This window comes from Macaca nemestrina, chromosome 7, assembly GCF_043159975.1.
Source record: "Macaca nemestrina isolate mMacNem1 chromosome 7, mMacNem.hap1, whole genome shotgun sequence".
Lineage (NCBI taxonomy): Eukaryota > Metazoa > Chordata > Mammalia > Primates > Cercopithecidae > Macaca > Macaca nemestrina.
This window is the reverse complement of record NC_092131.1, coordinates 72338908-72349717: the sequence shown is the minus strand read 5'-3', so window position 1 is coordinate 72349717 and position 10810 is coordinate 72338908. Positions and strand designations below refer to the sequence as shown.

Genomic DNA, 10810 nt, shown 5'->3' with positions numbered 1-10810 from the left:
TTGTCCAATGAAATATGCGATTAACAGAAAAGTAACAAAATCAGCAAAGAAGAGAGATGTAAGGCATTTGCCAGAATTATGTTAAAATATAGTACTTTGCTTAATGGTAGCTTGTTTCAACAACAATCCTATATTTTTTAAAGTACAAAAAATTTATTCAGTTTCTCCATGTATGGTTTGTTTGTATCATCAAACTTACAAACCATACCAGTTTTGAGGAAGCTTATAACATAATAGAAAAATAAGGGGATTGTTCAAGAGATTTTAGTTCTAGTTCCTCTCAGCACCAGTTTTCTTATTAATAAAATCAAAATAAGGTCTGTCCCTCACAGTTTCATGAAATTTAGGCTATAATACAGTGTTTTCAAGCATGATCTTTAGAATGACATAGACTTAAATTAGACTTTCTGTTTTTTACTTGCAAGGATTTACTTGCTCTCGGGCCCTTGGCATGTAGTTCAGTCTCAGCCTCATTTTCCTCATTTGTAAACTACATCAGTGATTGTGATAATTAGGTGAGAAAAATATTGAAAGTTACTTCTATAATGACACATCTCATAACATTCCTTTCCTTCATAGAATTTAAGTAGAGTAATTTGTGTAACTGTTTAAAGATTCACTCTTTCATGAGATTGTAAACTCCCTGAGGACAGAGACCATATAGATTTTGTCTAAAGTTGTATCCCAGTCTTCTTGCAAAGTGCTCTTTGCAAGATAGGCTCAATAAATATGTGTCAAATAGAAAAATGAATGTCACTTTCCCTTCCTTTCTCTTGCACAAGCACTCAGTAAATGTTTGGCAAATGAGTGACATAATTTTAGAGAATAAAAATGTAACATATCATTAATAATAATTATATGGCTGGCATACCTGAGAAAAAATGAAAACATCATTGCAAAACAAACTAGCATAATGTGATTTAGATATGGCACACCCATCCCACTGCCTGGTTTTCTCTTCCCATTGATTTAAATATTAAAATTCTTTGAAAGTATAAGTCTTCCCCACAGCAGACATAATTATCATGGAAATAAAACTCAGAAAATTACCTTTGAAATATTACTTGTGAGGGCTCGGCGTGGTGGCTCATGCCTGTAATCCCAGCACTTTGGGAGGCCGAGGCAGGCGGATCACAAGGTCAGGAGTTCAAGACCAGCCTGACCAACATGGTGAAACCCCATCTCTACCAAAAATACAAAAAAATTAGCCTGGCATGGTGGGGTGCACCTGAATTCCAGCCACTCAGGAGGCTGAGGAAGGAGATTTGCTTGAACCCAGGAGGTAGAGGTTGCAGTGAGCCAAGATTGTACCACCGAACTCCAGCCTGGGTGACAGAGCAAGACTCTGTCTAAAAAATATATATATATATATACACACACACACACACACACACACACACACATATATATACACACAAACATATATATACACACATGTATATATACACACATATATATATAACATTCTGGACTCAAGCAATCCTCTCACCTCAGCCTCCCATGTAGTTGAGAACACAGGCACATGCCAAAAAGTCCAGCTAATTTTAAAAAAATTTTAGTAGAGGGCTGGGTGTGGTGGCTCATGCCTGTAATCCCAGTACTTTGGGAGGCCGAGGCAGGCGGATTACCTGAGGTCAGGATTTCAAGACCAGCCTGACCAACATGGAGAAACCCCTTCTCTATTAAAATTACAAAATTAGCTGGGAGTGGTGGTGCATGCCTGTAATCCCAGCTACTTGGGAGTCTGAGGCAGGAGAATCGCTTGAACCTGCGAGGCGGAGGTTGCAGTGAACTGAGATCGCGCCATTGCACTCCAGCCTGGGCAACAAGAGTGAAACTCACACACACACACACACACACACACACACACACACACACACACACAAATTTAGTAGAGACAAGGTCTCACTATTTTTCCCAAGCTGGTCTTTAACTCCTGGCCTCAATGGATCCCCCTGCCTCAGCTTCCCAAAGTGTTGGGATTACAGATTACAGGCATGAACCACCACGCCTGACCTACACCCAAATATTTATAACAATTTTATTCCTAACTCCAAAAACGAGAAGCAACCAAGATATCTTTCAATAGTTAAATGAATAAACAAACTGTGGTACATCCATACAATGGAATATTATTCAGCAATAAAAGGAAATGAGTTCTTGAGCCACAAAAAGACATGTATGACATTTAAATGCATATTGCTAAGTGAAATAAGCCAGTCTGAAAAGGCTACATACTGTGTGATTCTAGTTATATGACATTCTGGAAAAGGCAATATTATAGCAATAGTAAAAAGATCAGTGGTTGCAAGCGGATTGAGGGGAGGTAGAAGAAGATTGAATAGGTGAAGGATGGGATATTTTTTAGGGTGGTGAAACTATTCTATTTTTTTTTTTTTTTTTCTGAGACAGAGTCTCACTCTGTCACCCAGGCTAGAGTGCAGTGGTGCAATCTCGGCTCACTGCAACCTCCGCCTCCCAGGGGCTCACCACCACACTCAGCTAATTTGTTTGACTTTTAGTAAAGATTGGGTTTCGCCATGTTGCCCAGGCTGGTCTTGAACTCCTGGGCTCAAGCAATCCGCCTGCCTTGGCCTTCTAAAGTGCTGGGATTACAGGTGTGAGCCACCGTGCTCCACCCCCACCCATATACTTCAGATCATTTCTAGATTATTTTGAATACGTAATGCAATGTAAATGCTATGTAAATAGTTGGTATTCTGTTTTGTTTAGGGAATAATGACAAGAAAAAACATTTGTAGGTGTTCATTAGAGATGTAACCTTCCATTTTTTTTCTGATTCCTAGTTGGTGGAATTCACAGATGTAGCACTCATGGATATGGAGGGCCAACTGTACACATATGTTTACTAGCACATCTATATACACATACCTATAAATATTTCTGTATGTAACCATCTGTATCTGTATTAAGCTAAATGTGAATTAATACCTATGTGGTGCCTCAACTCTAATCCATTACTAGATGAATCATTCTACCCTCCTCCCTTTACTTATAAACTCCCACTCCAACAATAAGATACTTGGTTCCCACCATATACCAAACATTTACTTAATTATTTAATTGCAGTGTACATGTATAACAGTATCAGAATTGTTAACCTACTTTCGCATGAGAAACAACTTTATTAACTAGAGTACAGTGCATATGTATATTTTCTTTTGCCTTTAATCTTACAGATTCCACTCATTCCCAAATAAGTACCTTTTTCTACACCTTCTTTAGTGAGGTTGTTTCATACATTATAATACAGTTTGATTATTTTGTCACATTTTGTGTTCCAGCCAGGATCCTCTGACTCTTAAATGATTTCTTTTAATATGCATACATTAAGGTTCATTCTATATGCTATGAAATAGTTCTATGATTATTGGCAAATGCATCGGGTCATGTATCCACAATTACAGTATCATATAGAATAGTTTCTGCCTGGGCGTGGTGGCTCATGCCTGTAATCCTAGCACTTCAGGAGGCCAAGGCAGGCAAATCACTTGAGGTCAGGAGCTCGAGACCAGTCTGCCCAACATGGTGAAAACCCAGCTATTCAGGAGGCTGAGGCAGGAGAATTGCTTGAACTTGGGAGGTGGTGGAGGTTGCAGTGAGACGAGATCATGCCACTGCACCCCAGCCTGGGCGAGAGTGAGACTCCATCTCAAAAAAATATATATTTTGTATTTAAATTTTTAAAATTTCCCCTAGACTACTCAGCAGAAAAAAAAAAAATCTATTTTTTTTCTATCACAAAAAATATTTGGTGAGAAAAGTGTTATTGCTTTTTTTTTTTTTTTTTTGCAAATTTGCTTATAGTTTGGCTTAATTAAAGACAGCTGGATTCTTACATACGCTATTCTTTTTTGGTTGAAATATATGAAGATAATCTGGCTTCCTATGTATACGTAATTGGTAAAAAGAGTGTTTTAATATCTTTTTCAGATAACTGTTGACACTACAATAAAAGGCAACAAGTGGTAGTTTTTAAAATTCCAACTTTTATCTTAGATTCAGGGGGCACATGTGCAGGTTTGTTACATGGGTATACTGCGTGATGCTGAGGTTTGGGGTACAATTGTATCCATCACGCAGGGAAAGAGTATAGTACGTGATAGTTTTTCAACCCTTTCTCCGCTCCCTGCTGCCACCTTCTGGTAGTCTCCAGTGTCTGGCATAAAGATTATGCCCACGTGTACCCAACGTCAAGCTCCCAGCAAGAGGTAGTTTCTTAAAGATGAGTTGCAGTACGGAATATGAAAGCCTATCAGTAAACATTTTGTACTCCTTACATTAAAGTCTTGCGCTTTGAATAGATCTTTCACCTATACATGATTTTGTAACATTATGCATTCATCAAAATAATTGTTTGCTGACTTACACAGATCTTTAAAATGCTAACACATTACATTAAATAACATTAAAAAAAAAACCTCACATACATCAGAAAGCCTTTAAGTATTGGAAAGTTTTCATACTCACAATGGTTGGTAAAAGTTTTTCAAATTTCTGATTTTTTAGTTAGAAGCTTAAATTTTATCCTTGGTAACAAATAATGTCAATTGTTCTCCTAAAATGACAGGCGCATTCTATTTATTTTTGCCAATATGCCAAATACCCATGTCTGAATTACTGTAGTTTGTTTATCACTACTTTCATGTAAAAATGTCATTTTCTGAATAAAGTCGCTAGGTCAGTTCACAACTCAATTGCACAATTTTCTTTTATTAAGACCACCATTGTATTTTAGTATGCAGCATTAGTCCTTGCTCCTTATAAAATTCTAAACATTACGTACACATAGTTTCTGTATTTTCTGTGACAAAATGAGCATATAAAGAGCAACTGCTTCATCAAGGACAGTTTTAAGTGAAACTGGCTTTTCATTTTTACTGTGTGTGACAATGAAGAATACAATGAATATCAGTACAGTTTGGTACCACTGCCTTCATGCTAAGGGACCAGCTATTTCACCCATCATTGCTTTTGCACATCAGTTCCAATGTCAATATGTTTTGTAATATCTTTCTATGCACAATTCTCGGCTCACTGCAGCCTCAACCTCCCAGGCTCAATTGAATCTCCCACCTCAGCCTGCTGAGTAGCTGTTACTATGGGCATGCACTACCACACCTGGCTAATTTTTGTATTTTTTGTAGAGATGGGGTCTCACCATGCTGTCTAGGCTGGTCTTAAGCTCCTGGGTACTCTAGCCATCCACCTGCCTTGGCCTCCCAAAGTGCTGGGTACAGGCGTGAGCCACTGTGCCTGACCATATCTTTCTGTTGTAATTGCATTGATCATGATTTATTGTGTTCAGTTATCTTTTGATATTTAATTTTTAAAGAAAGCAAGTAACATTCACAGACAAGTCAAGAAGCATTAAATGAAATATGATTTATTATGAACAGAGAGCTGAAAATCATACACAGTGAGTATAAAACTCAAGCAAAATATGTCAAGGAGATTTCTTGAAGCAATGACTGCTGATATTATTTAGTAGCATAAGGAAATGACTCAAATATGGAGACAAGTAAACTATATTTTAATCTTCTCTCTCATGCCCCAAATTTAATTTACTATCAAGTTTTGTCAATCTTACCTCCCAAATATCTCAAATTTGTCTATTTTGTTTTCCCCACACAGCCTCTACCTGTCTAAGCTGTCAGAATATTTTATCACAGTATCTGATTGATATTGAGATAAAGTATCATTTTCTACTAAGCAACCAGTCATCTTTTTATAAGATCTAATCTCAAATCAATGTAATTTTATCACTAATCTAATCTTATCTTCTCTTCTTAGGAACTCCCCAATAATATCCACTGTATTTAGGATTTTAAAAAAATTCTAATTTCCTTACCATAACTTATCAAGCCTTTGCTTATCTCATCAATCTTACCTTGTATCTCTTTCATTCTTGAACATTAATAACCATCCACAGTAGTCTCTTTATTCCTCAAACATGAATATGCCAAGTGTTTTTCTAATTCAGGACCTTCAATATACTATTCTCTCAGCTTATAATGTCCCTCCTCTCATTCCAATCTGGGCTAACTCCTACTCATCTCTCAGGTCTTAGCTGAAATATTACTACTTTAGAGAAGCCTTACCTGCCATCCACTCCCAGTCTCAATTGGGTCTCTGTATTATGCTCTCATAACACCATCAGACAGCATACCTCAGTTTGTAAAGCTGCTTAATATTTATCTCTCTACTTTTCCCTAAGTTCTATGAAGTAATAAGCTGTGTCTCATTTGTTCACCAATGAATCTATTGAATCCAGAACAGTACTTCAGGTTAAATACAAATTATAGGAGGCTATTGTTTTGGACTAAGTTCCTGTACTAGGCCCCCACAGATCAGACTAAGAATCAAAATGGAGTCACCCACAATAAAGTTTCACATCACCAAACCTAAACTAGGTTGTTAATCTTGCCTTCCAAGAATTGAGAGAGAGATATGAGGGGGTATTCAAAAAGTTCATTAAAAATGTGTATTATAAACAAACAAACAAACAAACAAAACTGGCTGAGCGCAGTGGCTCACACCTGTAGTCCCAGCACTTTGGGAGGCCGAGGCAGGTGAATGGCTTGAGCCCAGGAGTCAAGACCAGCCTGGGCAACATGGTGAGACATGTTGTTCATGGCTAATACAAAAATTAGCCGGGCATGGTGGCACATGCCTGTAGTCCCAGCTACTTGGGGGGCTGAGGTGGGAAGATTGCTTGAGCTCGGATGGCAGAGCTTGCAGTGAGCTGTGATCACGCCACTGCACTCCAAGCTAGGCAACAGAGGGAGACCCTATCTCATCAAACAAACAAACAAACAAACCAAAGAAAAATCCCAAAACTATAGATGTCAATTTTTTTTCAACAAAATAAGCTTATATTAACTTGTTATAACATGTCTGAACAGAATCTAGTTTGAGGCACTGAGAATAAAACATCAGTTTGTAAAGAGCCCCTATCAGAGCAATGTGAATTCTGCTAAAGTTGAAGCAAGAACAAACACCAAATTTATGATGAAGCTTGGATGGAAGGATAGTGAACTCACTGATGCTTTACAAGAAGTGTATGGGGATGATGCTCCAAATAAATCAGCAGTTTACAAACAGAATACTTATTTTAAAAAGGGACAAGATGATGTTAAAGATGAAGCCCACAGCATTAGACCATCCACATCAATTTGGGAGGAAAAAGTTAATCTTGGTCATGCCCTGATTGAAGAGGTCTGATGATTAACAGCACAAATGATAGCCAACACCATAAACATCTCAATTGATTCAGCTTGCAATTTTTTTTTTTTTTTTTTTGAGACAGAGCCTTGCTCTGTCACCCAAGTTGGAGTGTGGTGGTGTAATCTTGACTCACTGCAACCTCTGCCTCCTGGGTTCAAGCAATTCTCGTGCCTCCACCTTCCAAGTAGCTGGGACCACAGGCGTGCGCCACCATGCTCAGCTACTTCTTGTATTTTTGGAAGAAACAGGGTTTCACCATGTTGACCAGGCTGGTCTTAAACTCCTTGGCTCAAGTGATCTGCCCCCTTCAGCCTCCCAAAGTACTGGGTTTACCAGCATGAACCACTGAGCCTGGGGGATTGTTTCATTCTTAAAAAATTGGAATCACAGTTTCATGTAGTTGGAATAATTATAAGTTGGTCTCATCTAGTTGTCAGTGTAGGTCCTAAAGCCCCTTTAGTTTGAATGATGAGAATATTTATCCTGATTCGATATTAGCTATTAGTAGCAGCCTCTGGTGTCCTTTGTTTTTCCAACTCCTAGCATTTGGCCTGAGTCCCTCAGTAGACAAAGTTTATGGATTGTGTAGCTGATGTCTCTGCCCCACCATGTGGTGGAGCTGGAATTACATTTGCTTTATTTCAGAAGCTGGGTCTGCTGATTAAAAACAAGCACAAGGAATGTAATGAAGGTAAATCAGAGTAAAACCTGGAATTCTAACTGCTTCCTTATACCTACTTTATTCCAAACAAAGATGAAATTAAAAATTTTATAAACACATATTTTAATATTTCCTTCCTGCCCCCCAGGATACAGTTCTTGAATATACCCCTCCCACTTTGGAGACACTGACCTAGAGAAATTCTCACAATTATGCCTGAAGAAAAGGTGCACACAACAATGTTCAAGGCTGGGCACGGTGGCTCACCCCTGTAATCCCAGCACTTTGGGAGGCTGAAGTGGGCGGATCACCTGAGGTCAGGAGTTCTAGACCAGCCTGACCAACATGGTGAAACCCCATTTCTACCAAAAATACAAAAGTAGCTGGGCATGGTGGTGGGCGCCTGTAATCCCAGCCGCCTGGGAGGCTGACACAGGAGAATTGCTTGAACCTGGGAGGTGGAGGTTGCAGTGAGCCGATATGGTGCCATTGCACTCTAGCCTGGGCAAGAAGAGTGAAACTCTTGTCTAAAAACAAAAACAAACAAACAAACAAAATGCAATGTTCACCAAGGCAACTATTTTATTTATTTATTTATTTTTTAAAGACAGGGGCTTACTCTGTCCGTCACTCAGGCTGGAGTGAAGTGGCACAATCACAGCTCACTGGAGCCTGGACCTCCCAGGCTCAAGCCATCTTCCTACCTCACCTCCCAAGTAGGTGGGACTACAGGCATGCACCACCACACCCGGCTAATTTTTGTATTTTTTGTTGAGACAGGGTTTCACCATGTTGCCCAGGCCGGTCTCCAACTTCCAATCTCAAGCGATCCGCCTGCCTCAGCCCGCCAAAGTGCTGGCACTACAGGCGTGAGCCACTGTGCTGGGTCTGAGACAACTGTTTTTAATAGTGAAATAATTGGGAGCAGCCTCCCTGTCCATTAATAGGTAAATGGGTAATCTGTAATATTCATTCAGTAGAATATATTTACTAAATTTAACACGTTATGGCAGGTAAAAATAACTGGATGACAGCTACCTGAATCACAATGGGTAAATCTCAAAAACATCACTGAGGAGAAAGTCAAGTTGTAGCATATGTAATGCATGAGACCACTTAAAAATATGAGCACTTTGAGACCATGCTGGGTTGCTGCCGCCGCTGCAGCCATCATGCCAGTCCCTCGGGTCTCTCTGCGAGGTCGGGTGATGCTCCAGAATGGGAGACAAGCCAATATGGAAGCAGATTGGATCCAATCTAATGTGGAATAAAATTCCACATTACTACCAGTTATTTGATAACGATAGAACCCAACTAGGTACAACTTACATTGACATATCATGCCTTAAGTGGGCAGGACAACAGTTCCAGGGGAAAGCTCCCATTGTGGAGAAGCTGTCTAGCCTTCCGTTCCAGAAAATCCAGCACAGCATGACTGCGCAGGACCATCAGCCCACGCCACATAGCTGCATCAGCACGGTTGTGGGCCAGCTTAAGGCAGATGAAGACCCCCATCATGGGGTTCCACCAGATGTTCCTATTAAAGAACATCAACAATGCTTGGGTTTGCACCAATGACGTGTTTAGGCTCGCCCTGCACAACTTCGGCTGACCTCCTCTCAGCAGGCACTCACGTTGTTTCTTCCTCCCTCCTCTGCCCAGTGCTATTCCCACTCCTCCAGATGCTCCAAATACCACGCACAAATGAGCAGGGCCGCGGTGGGAGTGGGCGCAGTGCGCTGCCGCCGCCGAGGTGTTGTGCATGATGTCTGGACGCTAGACTAGTTCCATCTGAGGAGAGAAGTTTGTGTTGTACCAGCACATGCCTTGGAAAGACTTAAGTAATGCAAAAGGTTGTCCTTTTTTTTTTTTTTTTTTTTTTTAATCTACTGACAAGTTGCTCTAGTAACCCAAAGAAGTGAAGAGAAAGAAGCTGCCTCACCGCCCAGACATTGATTTGTTCAGATGTTTCAATGCCTCGTGGTACAATAAAACCACAAAGTTTTTCTAAAATAAAAAATAGTAACAATAAATAAATAAAGAAATAAAATAAAAATATGAGCACTTTAAACAGGCCAAACAATACTATACATTATTTTTGGATACATATGCAAAAATAGTATGCATAGATGCATGGGTAACCAAAAGCACATGGTAACCAAAAACCAGATAATGATTACTCTGGAAAGGGAAGGAGAGAATTAGGATTGAGAAGCATCGGAAGCAAATGTAAAATGCTAAGATTTGACAGAGCTGAGAGGTAGGTACTGTGTTACATATGCAATGTTCTGAATACCGTTCTCTGTGTTTAAATATTTATGACTTAAAATATTACACAAAACAGACTAGAAAAAAAGTATACCCCAAAGAAGATAGGGGAGGAAAACTACAAGGAAAATGCCAACATTACTATGTGTCTACTTTGTACCAGAGCAAACCCAGTAGGAGATGGAGTGCTATGAGATTACCTACCAAGAATTATGATAGGCGTGTTACTGGAGAGAATGACACTGAGCCAGGAGCTAAATTCTTCAGAACGTGAGAGGGAGTGACCCTGGGGTATATAGATGACACCCACATATATACTGTGTGGTATATCCTGATGACAAACTGGCAGATTTTAGGCAAGAGGGAAGCAGGAGCCTCTGGATGAAAAAAGAACGAGGAGCATATCTACTCCATGACAAGGCTCAGGAGGAGGAGGAGGGTACAAAGGAAGCAAGGTCCTAAGGGAGAGCCATATTTCCTTTAGAACAAGAATATTGAGGGAATAGTTCAGGGAAGAGAATGAAGATATAGGAGATTTTGATGATGACTGGCTATGAGTTTCAGAGCTCTACAAATATGTAAATATGGATGGATTAATAACAAGTGAGACTTAAAATATATCTAATGTTTGTA

The 10810-nt window shown here is 39.6% G+C and overlaps 1 pseudogene; it reads left to right on the top strand.

The window, feature by feature from the left end:
* Window positions 1-9127: 9127 nt before the first annotated feature.
* LOC105477984 (nuclear transport factor 2 pseudogene) lies at window positions 9128-9882 on the top strand (annotated as a pseudogene).
* Window positions 9883-10810: the final 928 nt, after the last annotated feature.